Below are 14,201 nucleotides of genomic sequence, written 5' to 3'. Positions count from 1 at the left end.
AAGTCATCTAGCCAGAGCCAACTATATTTCTTGCCAGAGCAAGCCAAGTCTCCTCCTGAAGTAAGTGCCAGCAAGCCACCTTCCCTTGCCAGAGTGGGTCTGGCAAGGTTAACCTGCCAGGGTGAGTCAGGAGCTCACTGCTGCTTGGAGCAAACTTGTGCCCAGTTATAGTACCGTCTATTGTTGTGTGGTCTCTGTATCTGTGTCCTGTGTTTAAAAGGGATCCCGGCCCTGTACCCTAGAAGGGTCCTGACCCTGTGTCAAGAAGAGTCCCAACTCCATCCTGTGTCGAAGCAGGATTCCCGGCTCAGTGTCTTATGTCCTGTGTCTGAGTCTGTCCCATGAATAAGAAAAGTCCCGACTCTGTCCTGTGTCTAAGGAGGATTCCCGGCTCAGTGTTTTATGTCCTGTGTTTGAGTATCAAGTCCAAGCTCCTGGGTTCAAGTATCGAGTCCAAATCCGGGGTTCAACTATCAAGTCCAAGCTCTGGTGTTCAAGTATCGAGTCCAGGCTCCGAGGTCTGTGTTCCGAGTCCAGGCTCCAAGGTCCATGTTCTGAGCCCTGGCTCCGAGGTCCATGTTCCAAGTCCTGGCTCTGATCCTCGAGCTCCGAATCCTGGCTCCAATCCCCGAGCTCCAAGTTGTAGTCCAAACCCTGAGTCCCGGCCTAGTCCAGGGCCTGAGTCCTTGTCCATTACGTCTATTGCCGTTTCCTCTTTGCTCTCCTTGATTTCTCTCCGTTCTATCCTTGCATCACGGCTCTTCTTGTATCTTGTAACTTGTAATAAACTCTATTTAGTTAACCCCACAAAACAGTGTTTTATGTCCTGCATTTGGGTCCTCCCCCAGCACCCTTGCCCCCACATTGTGACAGGTTTTGGGGTACTTGGAGGCACATGATAAAAAAGACAATAGCATGGTTTTCTTTAGGGAAAATGTTGCCTGTGAAATCTGTTGGAATTCCTTGAACAAATAACAAGCAAAATAGACAAAGGAGAATCAGTGGATGTTGTGTACTTGGATTTTCAGAAGACCTTTAACAAGGTGCTGCACATGAGGCTGCTTAACAAGGTAAGAGCCCATGTTATTTCATGAATAGAAGATTGGTTGATTGACAGGAATCAAAGAATGGGAATAAAGGGAGCCTTTTCTGTTTGACTGCTGGTGACTATTGGTTTTCCACAGGGATCTGTGTTGGGACCACTTCTCCTTATGTTATATGTCAATGACTTGGATGATGGAATTGATGGCTTTGTGGCCAGATTTTCAGAAGATACATGATTAGGTGGAGGGACAGGAAGTTTTGAGAAAGTAGAGAGGCTACAGAGGAACTTAGTCAGATCAGGAGAACAAGCAAAAAAGTGGCAGATGCAATACACTGTCAGGAAGTGTATGGTCATGCACTTTGGTAGAAGAAATAAAAAGGTTGACTATTTTCTAAATGGAGAGAAAATTCAAAAATTTTGAAGTGCAAAAGGACTTGGAAGGCCTTGTGCAAGATTTCCTAAAGGTTAATTTGCACTTTGAGTTGATGGTAAGGAAAGCAAATGTGATGTTGGCATTCATTTAAAAAGGACTAAAATATAAAAGCTGGAAGATAATTTTGAGCCTTTAATGCACTGGTGAGGCCTCACCTAGAGTATTGTGAGCAGTTTTGGGCCCCTTATTAAGAAAGGATGTGCTGACATTGGAGATGGTTCAAAGAAGACTCATGAAAATTATTCCAGGGTTGCCCAATGGAATTCAGAATAATGAGGGGTGACATCATTGAAACCTTTCGAATGTTGAAAGGCCTCAACAGAGGATGTTTCCTGTGGTGGGGGAGTCTAAGACCAGAGGACACAGCCTTGAATTAAATGGGTGTCCTTTTAGAATGGAGATGAAGAGGAATTTCTTTAGCCAGTGTGTGGTGTATCTGTGGAATTCATTGTCACAGGCGGCTGTGGAGGCCGTCATCGGCTATATTTAAGGTTGAGCTTGATAGCTTCTTAATTAATCAGGGCATGAAAGATTATGGTGAGAAGGCTGGAGACTGGGGCTGAGAGAGAAATTCAGCAATGATGAATGGTGGGGCAAACCCGATGGGCTAAATGGCCGAATTATACTCCTATGTCTTATAGTCTTATTATTAAAAGCAGGCATAGTTTTGATGAGTCCAAATTCTTCTTCTAAAGTTGCTATTTCATTCCAACCTGATGGCATGAATATTGATTTCTCCTTCCACTAAAAATGCTCCCTCCCCCCCCCCCCCCATCTCCTACTCTGGCCTCTTACATTTTCTGCTTTTCTCACCTGCCTATCACCTTCTCTGGGACCCTCTTCCCTTTCTCCTATCTCCTCTCCTATCAGATTCCTTCCTCTCCAACCCTTGACGTTTCCTACCCACCTGGCTTCATTTATCACCTTCTAGCTATCATCCTTCCCCTCTCCCCACATTTTTATTCTGGGCCCAAAAAGTCAACTGTTTATTCATTTCCATAGACTCTTCCTGACCTGCTGAGTTCCTCTAGCATTTTGTGTGTGTTTGTAGTGAGATGCTGAAGATGTTCTATAGGTCAGTTGTGGAGAGCGCCCTCTTCTTTGTGGTGGCGTGTTGGGGAGGCAGCATTAAGAAGAGGGACGCCTCACGTCTTAATAAGCTGGTAAGGAAGGCGGGCTCTGTCATGGGCAAAGTATTGGAGAGTATAACATCGGTAGCAGAGCGAAGGGCGCTGAGTAGGCTACGGTCAATTATGGAAAACCCTGAACATCCTCTACATAGCACCATCCAGAGACAGAGAAGCAGTTTCAGCGACAGGTTGCTATCGATGCAATACTCCTCAGACAAGATGAAGAGATCAATACTCCCCAATGCCATTCGGCTTTACAATTCAACTGCCAGGAGTAAGATATGTTAAAGTGCCGGGGTTAGGACTCAATGTATTTAAGTAAACTACTTAAGAACTTTTTAAAAGCTATTATTAATGCTTTTTGAGAGGGTGATTTTAGATGCATATCATATTTTTACTGAGTTAAGTATTATATGTAATTAGTTTTGCTACAATAAGTGTATGGGACATTGGAAAAAATGTTGAATTTCCCCATGGGGATGAATAAAGTATCTATCTATCTATCTATTTGTTCTATATGCCTTCTGTAAATCTTTATGGGTAACACACATAAGTATTCTTCTGCCAGCTTTTAATCTTCCATCCTAAATTCAAGCTTGTAATCAGTTGAATAACCATATAACCATATAACAATCACAGCACGGAAACAGGCCATTCTGGCCCTCCTAGTCCGTGCCGAACTCTTAATATCACCTAGTCCCACCTACCCGCACTCAGCCCATAACCCTCCACTCCTTTCCTGTCCATATACCTATCCAATTTTACCTTAAATGACTCAACTGAACTGGCCTCTACTACTTCTACAGGAAGCTCATTCCACACAGCTATCACTCTCTGAGTAAAGAAATACCCCCTCGTGTTTCCCTTAAACTTTTGCCCCCTAACTCTCAAATCATGTCCTCTTGTTTGAATCTCCCCTACTCTCAATGGAAACAGCCTATTCACGTCAACTCTATCTATCCCTCTCAACATTTTAAATACCTCGATCAAATCCCCCCTCAACCTTCTACGCTCCAATGAATAGAGACCTAACTTGTTCAACCTTTCTCTGTAACTTAAGTGCTGAAACCCAGGTAACATCCTAGTAAATCGTCTCTGCACTCTCTCTAATTTATTGATATCTTTCCTATAATTCGGTGACCAGAACTGTACACAATATTCCAAATTTGGCCTTACCAATGCCTTGTACAATTTTAACATTACATCCCAACTTCTGTACTCAATGCTCTGATTTATAAAGGCCAGCGTTCCAAAAGCCTTCTTCACCACCCTATCTACATGAGACTCCACCTTCAGGGAACTATGCACTGTTATTCCTAGATCTCTCTGTTCCACTGCATTCCTCAATGCCCTACCATTTACTCTGTATGTTCTATTTGGATTATTCCTGCCAAAATGTAGAACCTCACACTTCTCAGCATTAAACTCCATCTGCCAACGTTCAGCCCATTCTTCTAACCGGCATAAATCTCCCTGCAAGCTTTGAAAACCCACCTCATTATCCACAACACCTCCTACCTTAGTATCATCAGCATACTTACTAATCCAATTTACCACCCCATCATCCAGATCATTTATGTATATTACAAACAACATTGGGCCCAAAACAGATCCCTGAGGCACCCCGCTAGTCACCGGCCTCCATCCCGATAAACAATTATCCACCACTACTCTCTGGCATCTCCCATCTAGCCACTGTTGAATCCATTTTATTACTCCAGCATTAATACCTAACGACTGAACCTTCTTAACTAACCTTCCATGTGGAACTTTGTCAAAGGCCTTGCTGAAGTCCATATAGACTACATCCACTGCCTTACCCTCCAGGAAGACCATAGTTATATAACATATCAATTAAAGGTTTACTTTTCTCTTGCCAAATAACTTGATTGCAACCTGACTGATTGAAATTTTGGTTTGATTTTGAATCAATGGAGGAATACTAATTAGATTGTGTCTTCAGTTCTGTTGCATGATCTGAACTGTTTCCCAGCAGCTAGGGAGACATGGCAGATCTGTAATAGGGGTGGGAACTTATTTTTGAATGACTGCCAATATTTTTAGCCCAATAGTTTTATTGAAGCACCGATAAATTGCTGATTTCAGTTCTATACATTTTTCTGTGCCCAGATTTGAAACCTCAAAGTTAATTTCACTTGAATCCAAATTGAACAATTGTTCCAAAGTCAACCCCAAAATAAGCTTCCAGAATGGGACTCAGTGCAAACTGAGAAGTGTGAATTAATCCTTACTTGTCTACATATTAACCAAGTCACACATGCAAACAGAGAAGTTACATGTTAACAAATAATCTTAGATAGTTATGAAGGTGTTATATTTCATGGATTTACTCTACCGTTAGAATACAAATCCCACATCCAGCCAAAGAAACAGAATATTTTCAGTTGAAACAACAATTTTCTCCTGGTTAACTCTGCTCTCTGTTGTTCCATTAGAAAGGATGGGGACTCTGTATGTCCAAAATGTAATATAAGCTATAGAAAAGCTTACGCTAAAACATGAACTATGAGAGAAAGAAGAGTGATTTGAAAGGGAAGCACAAATAGGGACATTTAAATGAATAAAGACTAAAGGAATTTATAAATAGGATGCAGATAAGAAAACAGCATTGAATTGCTGTTGAATATACACAAGATGATACCTGAAGACAGAGGAAAAAGGTAGAAAAGAGAGCAAGGATGGATTAGACAATAATTGGATGTCTAGAAGAAAAACAAATACAATACTGAGTGAACATAACACATGATAAATATTAAATTAAACATCAATCATTTTCCTCTAGAAACAGCATGCAATGCAATCTGTAATGTACAGAACCTACCAGGACTAGTGATGGAACTGGAGAGTATCAATGCATTCAGTAATATAAACATTATCAGTGCCCTTCAAGCTACATACAGTCTCACTGTTAGAGCTGCACTGGCCACTGATCAATCACTGGTCATGATATTACTTTGAAACTTTATATATAAGACAGCAGATGTTGTCACACCCTCTGAAACCATAGATTATATTCACAGATAAGCCAGATCCTGTTTGGCGCATTCTCCTCATAAAAGATTAACAGCACTTTGACAAAATTAATGTTTCCCAACTAATGCAATTATGTTCTTTTAAATATTGTTTCTGTTAAGTTATTTTTAAGTTGGTATTACTTGCAAACCCTGACTGGTGAAGAGCACATGAAAAGGTAGTGATGGTTTTCCATTGACCAACTTACAGTCCATGTGACAAAAACACTGTGGCTGTACAAGGCCTGTCAAGGAAGGAACAGGTACAATAGTAGTTACAACCAGTTCAAGTCACATTTTGTTTTTATCATTCAGCAAGCAATGCAGTCCAGCAACAAATGCAGTCAATAAAATATCTGCACATATATAATCAAATCCTACTCAACGAGTGAGGGATACCTGACCTTAATTGCCACTACCACTCTGTCCATAGTGATTCCTCACCCCCATGGGAAGAAGGTGACACTCTCAGGGTGACAAAAGTACCCCCCCAAGGACACCCATCACCTGCTGGGTAAACTCACTCCAGCACTCTCACACCCTAGATCCTCAGCAACCACGTGGGAAGAGGCTCCGCTGGCTTCTGCTTGTTGTTGTGTGAATGAAATCACCAGAGAGTGAGTTATTGGTAGATACAAAGCAACTTCTATTTTATTCGACAAAACAAGGTACAGCAGGCATTATACTGAGATGCTTTCAGTGGAAAGGTCTGCTGGCCCAATGTGGGACTTGATATTTATTTGCTTAATACAAAGGACAATTCCATATTTACAAAGTATAGATAGATACTTTATTCATCCCCATGGGGAAATTCAACTTTTTTCCAATGTCCCATACACTTGTTGTAGCAAAATTAATTACATACAATACTTAACTCAGTAAAAAAAATATGATATGCATCTAAATCACTATCTCAAAAAGCATTAATAATAGCTTTTAAAAAGTTCTTAAGTCCTGGCGGTAGAATTGTAAAGCCTAATGGCATTGGGGAGTATTGACCTCTTCATCCTGTCTGAGGAGCATTGCATCAATAGTAACCTGTCGCTGAAACTGCTTCTCTGTCTCTGGATGGTGCTATGTAGAGGATGTTCAGAGTTATCCATAATTGACCGTAGCCTACTCAGCGCCCTTCGCTCAGCTACAATGCTTTCTTTTGAAGCTACATACAAACTTCACACCTTCTGATTCGCATCCATCCCACAGGCGCCGGCAGCATCTGGACCAGGCTTTTAGGAATCCATTGTTCCAAAATGAATCCACTATACATTTATTTGGCATTTTACGTGCTAAACGCAAAGGACAATTCCATATTTACGAAGTACAGATAATGCTTTCTTTGAAACTACATGCAAACTTTACACCTTCTGGTTCACATCCATCCCATAAATGCCAGCATCATCTGTGGACTGGGATTCACAGCATTTAGGAAATGCATTGTTACAAACTGAATCCACAATACAATGTCAAGGACAGAAGACCATTTATGTGAATGATCTAAACCCAAAAATCACTCTAACACTGCCTATACCGGTCTCCCAAGTCTGCCAGCAGCTTCTCCTTTAGAACATAGAACATACAACATTCAGCCCACAATGTTGTGCTGACCCTCAAACCCTGCCTCCCATATAACCCCCCACCTTAAATTCCTCCATATACCTGTCCAGTAGTCTCTTAAAAACGGAATAATGCTATCCTTATTGGGACTAGTGATAGGGTGTACCACAGGCACCACCTCCAGATCGCTGGAGGGATTAGAGTATGTGAGGGGAGGTCCCCGCAGGCAGGTGTGCAAGTTAGACTAGCAGTCTGTGGGTGGAGGGCCCCTCACATTCCGTAAAGAAATGTTTTGCCGTTGCTCAGAGCAATGTGTCTGTCTGTCTGTAGAGTGAAGAAATAAGCAATTCATGTATTTTTACATACAACCCATAATAAATTATTGAAACAAACAAGAATGCTTAATCAAACAATATATATATACAAGATTCCTCAAATATTATTGAAATAATAAATACACAACAGTACATTTCTGTGCAAAAGTCTTAGACACCAGTATGTTTCTAGGGTGCCTAAGACTTTCACACAACATTGTAATTATTTTATATATTGCACTGTACTGCTGTCATGCAGAAAAACAAATTGCATGTAATGTAATGATAATACTGATTCTGATATGGGTCTTTATTGTGGACTAAGAAAGGAAAGGGGGCAGGGAGACAGGAATCATAGTTGATTGAAAGAGGAAGGGAGAGGGGAGGGAGCAAGAAGTACCAAAGAGACATTCTGTGATGATCAATAAACCAATTGCTTGGAATAAAATGACCTTGCCTGGTGTCTCAGGGCTGGGTGTGTCTGCCCCCACACCACCATCCCTGCACAGTACTATGGCACCTATCCCAGTTGCTGTAACATTCAAGATACTATGTAGGGAGGTCCTGGTGAAGGATCTCGACTCAAACTGTTGACTCTAAATTCCCCTCCACAGATGCTGCTTCTGGTCCTGAGGGAGCAGGTAGATTGGGTTCCCACTCTCACCATGCACAGGGAGCACAGCCAGAGGAAGATAAGCAAGGAGGCTGTTAAGGAAGTACGGCCATTCTCCAAGTCCTTTCCTGTTGTCTGCACGATCCCTCACATTCTGCTCTGGGTTACTTATATCTCCTACTGGTGGCTCCTTAAGACACTGGAGGACCTTCAGCGACAACAGGTGTCGGGTGGTGGGTGGCGCCCACCTGCACCATTCAAGTAGGGAGGGGGTCAGAGCTCCGGGTACATATGTTCAATGGTCCTTTCACAGCCAGGGGACCTCAGGGAGTAGATTGTGGGGAAAGGGAATGGGCAACAATGGATGGCACAGATGAACACACCATCACTCCAGGAACCCCAATAGCTGACGGGGTCTCAATGCTACCATAGAGGAATTAGGGGCCGTGGGATCAGACCAGTCCCCGAGTGCATTCTGTCATGAAAGTGCTGAGGTCCCTGCACACATGTAAAAGTTGTTTTAACTGCAGAGTGGCACGGATGAAGGTACTGGTGGAATTAGCCAAGTGCTTCTTTGGTGATCCCGCAACCTCCCCCTACCACCCAACCAAGGTGGTCAACACCAAGCAGTACAGGATACTGGGAGGCACCAAGCAGACCGGAGGCCCTGCTGTGGGAGGGTGTCATTAAACCTGCAACCTCCCCTACAATAGTTCAGTGTGGCTGGTGTGAAAAGAGGATAGCACTTGGTGCATGATCATTGTTTATAGATGTCTGAATAAGTACACACCAACCCCTACAGCAACTGTCCCAGATGGACTGGCTCTTATTGAGAACATTGGGGGTGGGGAGGGGACACATTGGTATGCAGTGGTGGACCTGGTCATGGCCTACTTCTCCATCCTTGAGTCTGGAGTCATAGAGAAGTACAGCACAGAAACAGGCCCTTCAGCCCATCCAGTCCATGCTGAAACAATTTAAACTGCTTACTACCATTGAGCTGCACCAGGACATTGAAATTGAGCTTGCATGCACCACTTGAGCTGGTGGCTCATTTCACACTCTCATGACCCCCTGAATGAAGAGGTTTCCCCTCACATTCCCCTTAAGCTTTTCGCCGTTCACCATTAATCATAACCTCTGGTTGCAGTCCCTCCCAAACTCAGTGGAAAAAGCCTGTTTGCGTTTGCCCTATCTATACCGCTCATAATTTTGTATACCTCTATCAAATCTCCTCTCAATCTTCTATGTTCAAAGGAATACAGTCCTAACCTATTCAATCTTTCCTTATAAATCAGGTCCTCCAGACCCAGCAATATACTTGTAACTTTTCTCTGTATTCTTTCAACCTTAATTTCAACTTTCCTGTTGGTAGGTGACCAAAAATGCACACAATGCTCCAAATTAGGCCTCACCAACATCCTGTACAATTTCAACATAACATCCTACCTTAGGTACTCGGTACTTTCATTTACGAAGGCCAATGTGCTCTCAGCTTACTTTACGATCTTATCTACTTGTGATGCCACTTTCAATTAAGTACAGACCTGTAATTTATATGCTCTCCCTATATTCCCAGATCTCTTTGATCTACCATACTCCTCAGTACCCTACCATTACCTGTGTAAGACTGACATCGGTTGGCCCTACCAAAGTGAAAAATCTCGTAATTGTCTACAATAAATTCCATTTACCATTTTTCAGCCCATTTTTCCAGCTGATGCAGATCCCACTGCACTGTCCACTACACCCCTAATTTGTGCCATCCGCAAATTTGATGACCCAGTTAACCACATTATCATCCAGATTGTTCATATAGATGACAAACAACAATGGACCCAGCACGATCCCTATGGCACACCACTAGTCACAGCTCTCCAGTCAGAGAGGCAACCATCTACTACCACTCTCCGGCTTCTCCTACAAAGCCAATGTCTAGTACAATTTACTACCTCATTTTGAATGCCAAGCCACTGAACGTTCTTGACCAATCTCATATGCCGGACCTTGTCAAGTGCCTTACTAAAATCCATATAGACAACATCCACTGCCTTGCATTCATCCACTTTCCAGGTAACTTCCTTGAAAAATTCTATAAGATTGGTTAGACATGACCTACCATGCACAAAGCTAAGCTGACTATCTTTAATCAGTCCATGTCTATCCAAACACTTATATATCTGGTCCCTAATATTGATTGACACCTGATTAGTTCCAATGGATTAGACGGAGCAGAGTTTGTCAAGTTCATCCAGGACGGATTCCTGTCAGAGTATGTTGACAGGCCGACTAGGGGGAATGCCATACTAGATCTAGTATTAGGTAACAAACCAGGTCAGGTCACAGATCTGTCAGTGCGTGAGCATTATCATGGAAAAGGATAGAATCAGAGAAGACAGGAAATTTTTTAATTGGGGAAGGGAAAATTAGGAGGCTAAAAGGCTAGGACTTGTGGGTGTGAATTAGGATGTTGCTTTTGCAGGGAAATGTACTATGGACATGTGGTTGATGTTTAGGGATCTCTTGCAGGATGTTAGGGATAAATTTGTCCAGGTGAGGAAGATAAAGAATGGTAGAGTGGAGGAACCATGGGTGACAACTGAGGTGGAGAATCTAGTCAGATGGAAGAAGGCAGCATACGTGAGGTTTAGAACATTGAACATAGAGTACAGCACAGTACAGGTCATTCGGCCCACAATGTTGTGCCAACCCTTAAACCCTGCCTCCCATATAACCCTCCATCTTAAATTCCTCCATATACCTGTCTAGTAGTCTCAAATTTCACTAGTGTATCTGCCTCCACCACTGACTCAGCCAGTGCATTTCACGCACCAACCACTCTCTGAGTAACAAACCTTCCTCTAATAACCCCCTTGAACTTTCCTCCCCTTACCTTAAAGCCATGTCCTCTTGTATTGAGCAATGGTGCCCTGGGGAAGAGGCGCTGACTGTCCACTCTATCTATTCCTCTTAATATCTTGTACACCTCTATCATGTCTCCTCTCATCCTCCTTCTCGCCAAAGAGTAAAGAGCTCCCTTAATCTCTGATCAGAATGCATACTGTCTAAACCAGGCAGCATCCTGGTAAATCTCCTCTGTACCCTTTCCAATGCTTCCACATCCTTCCTATGGTGAGGTGACCAGAACTGGACTCAGTACTCCAAGTGTGGCCTAACCAGAGTTTCATAGAGCTGCATCATTATCCCGCGACTCTTAAACTCTATCCTTTGACTTATGGAAACTAACACTCCATAAGCTTTCTTAACTACCCTATCTACCTGTGAGGCAACTTTCAGGGATCTGTGGACATGTACCCCCAGATCCCTTTGCTCCTCCACACTACCAAGTATCCTGCCATTTACTTTGTACTCTGCCTTGGAGTTTGTCTTTCCAAAGTGTACCACCCCACACTTCCCCGGTTTGAACTCCATCTGCCACTTCTCAGCCCACTTCTGCATCTTATCAATGTCTTTCTGCAATCTTTGATAGTCCTCAACACTATCCACAACACCACCAACCTTTGTGCCGTCTGCAAACTTGCCAACCTACCCTTCTACCCCCACATCCAGGTCGTTAATAAAAATCACGAAAAGTAGAGGTCCCAGAACAGATCTTTGTGGGACACCACTAGTCACAACCCTCCAATCTGAATGTACTCCCTCCACCATGACCCTCTGCTTTCTGTAGGAAAGCCAATTCTGAATCCACTTGGTCAAACATCCCTGGATCCCATGTCTTCTGACTTTCTGAATAAGCCTACTGGATGGAACCTTATCAAATGCCTTACTAAAATCCATGTAGATCACATCCACTGCACTACCCTCATCTATATGCCTGGTCACCTCCTCAAAGAACTCTATCAGGTTTGTTAAACACAATCTACCCTTCACAGAGCCATGCTGACTGTCCCTGATCAGACCATGATTCTCTAAATGCCCATAGATTGTATCTCTAAGAATCTTTTCCAACAACTTTCCCATCACAGACATAAGGCTCACTGGTCTATAATTACCCGGACTATCCCTACTACCTTTTTTGAACAAGGGGACAGCATTCGCCTCTGTCCAATCCTCCGGTATATTATATTACTGTATATTACTGGAGTAAATTATATGTTCTGTAATTTACTGGTTTATGCTTAGAACCTTTCTTAAACAGCAGAAAAACTTTAGCTGTCCTCCAATTCTCTAGCACCACTCCTGTCACTAAGGATGATTCAATATCTCTGCTGAACAGGACAAGTTCACTTTTACCTGGGAGGGTAGACAGTAAACCTATTCCCACCTCATACAGGTGTATGTCCATTGTTATGTACCCTGTAATGGGTTAAAGAGAACCAGCAGAAATGGACACACCTGGAGTCTGAGTCTTCCCTTATAAACTCTATTTTATTAGTAACTAAGTGAATAAAGTAATATAAAACAAGATAAGGTAAACAGGTTAGCAGAGTATATGTATATATATAGGTGAGTAAATAAGGTTCACAAGCTTCCCCAACTCAGATGATTAGGTGATACAGTCTTCCGGTGGGATGGTAAGTAATCAGTTCAGTTGTGGAATTTGGTTTGAGTAGAGTTGGAGAGACAGAATTAGAGTGATGGTTTATCTTCCGATGCCGATCCTCCACGTTGTCCTCCTGCTCCCGAAGCTTATTTAAAAGTCATCAACTTGTGACCATAGAAAAGGGGACGCCGTCTTCTGTGGTGAAGTTATCAATCCCAGACCAGGGTTAAACACTCCAATAGCTCCCCACCGGTCACCCCTTTGTCCACACTGTGAGCAAAAACCCCACCCTTGTCGTGGGCACACAAAGCTCACCAGTGACCTCCTTGCCTCTGGAGTCGTGTGTCTCCTGTGTGTCTTGTGTGTCTCTGGTGTGTGTCTGATTAAAAAGTCGACTGACCTTGCATATATCTCCAAGTGCGGAACACGAATTGTCCATCATAAAGCTCTGCCTTTCAGTTTCCAAGGCAACTCACAGACTTTCTGTTGCTCTCTCTCCCTGAAATATCACACAAGCTGTTCGCTCCCTCTCTCTCTTGTTAAAGGAACAGTCCACTTTAGAATAGTCCTTCAGATCTCGTCACACAACAGACCCACATTGTGCCACAGCACGATTGCCCGAAATCTGTAGGGGACCCCACCATTCCTAAAGTAGACGATGTGCTGCTACAGGGACCCTCGCAGGAGGTAGTGAGGCAGTTCCTTAATAAGGTGGTCAGCTCCTTGCAGGAAGACCTTTGGTCTATCAACCCCAATAGGATAGAGGCCCCAACCAGAATGTCATATTCCTCAACTTGCAGTGGATTCTGGACAGTGGGAGATACCAGATTGGGCCAAGAGCAAGATTCTGTGTGCTGCACTCCCCACATTCAGAGCAGAGATGTAGTACTTTGTGGGGCTCCTGGGGTATTGGTATCAGCACAAATCCTATCTGACGATGATACTGCACCCCCAGTACAAGGTGATCCTGAAAAATAGCACTTTCTAATGGGGTTCCAAGCAGCAGGCTGCCTTTGAAACCATCAAGCAGCTGGTAGAGCAGGCCCTCCCCTTGGCTCCTAGACAGAGTGAGGTGCTTTTTGAGCTGTAGGTTCCAGTTACTCTCCAGGGTGACTGACGAGTATATGGCAGCTGATAAAGGGGCATTTGTTCCCTTAGGGATTTGGGCAAAAATGCTTCCTGAGTTGGAATCCCAATACACTACCTTCAAGAAGCAGCTGTTGGCCTGCTACTGGGCTCCCTTGGCCACAGAACATCAGAACGACTCTGAGTCAGTTGTGCTGTGACCGCACATCCCATCATGCAGTGGGTAACATCTGACAATGTAACCCCCTCAGAGGGCCATGCCCAGCAGTCATCCAATGTCAAGTAGGAGTGATATGTTGTAGATCAGCCAGAGAAGGGTCCCGATTTGGTCAGCTGCATCCATGGCTCTCCCTGATGAAGTTCCCAGCATCTGCCATCCACCTCTCGCCCATACAGCGGGGTAAACCCTATAATGACCTAAGTGAGCAGAAGCAGCAAGTCTAGTCTACCAATGGCTCCAGCCATCAGCTGAGCGTTAGATAGTGGTGGA

Source organism: Hemitrygon akajei, chromosome 6 (assembly GCF_048418815.1).
Source record: "Hemitrygon akajei chromosome 6, sHemAka1.3, whole genome shotgun sequence".
Lineage (NCBI taxonomy): Eukaryota > Metazoa > Chordata > Chondrichthyes > Myliobatiformes > Dasyatidae > Hemitrygon > Hemitrygon akajei.
This window is presented reverse-complemented; position numbering follows the sequence as displayed.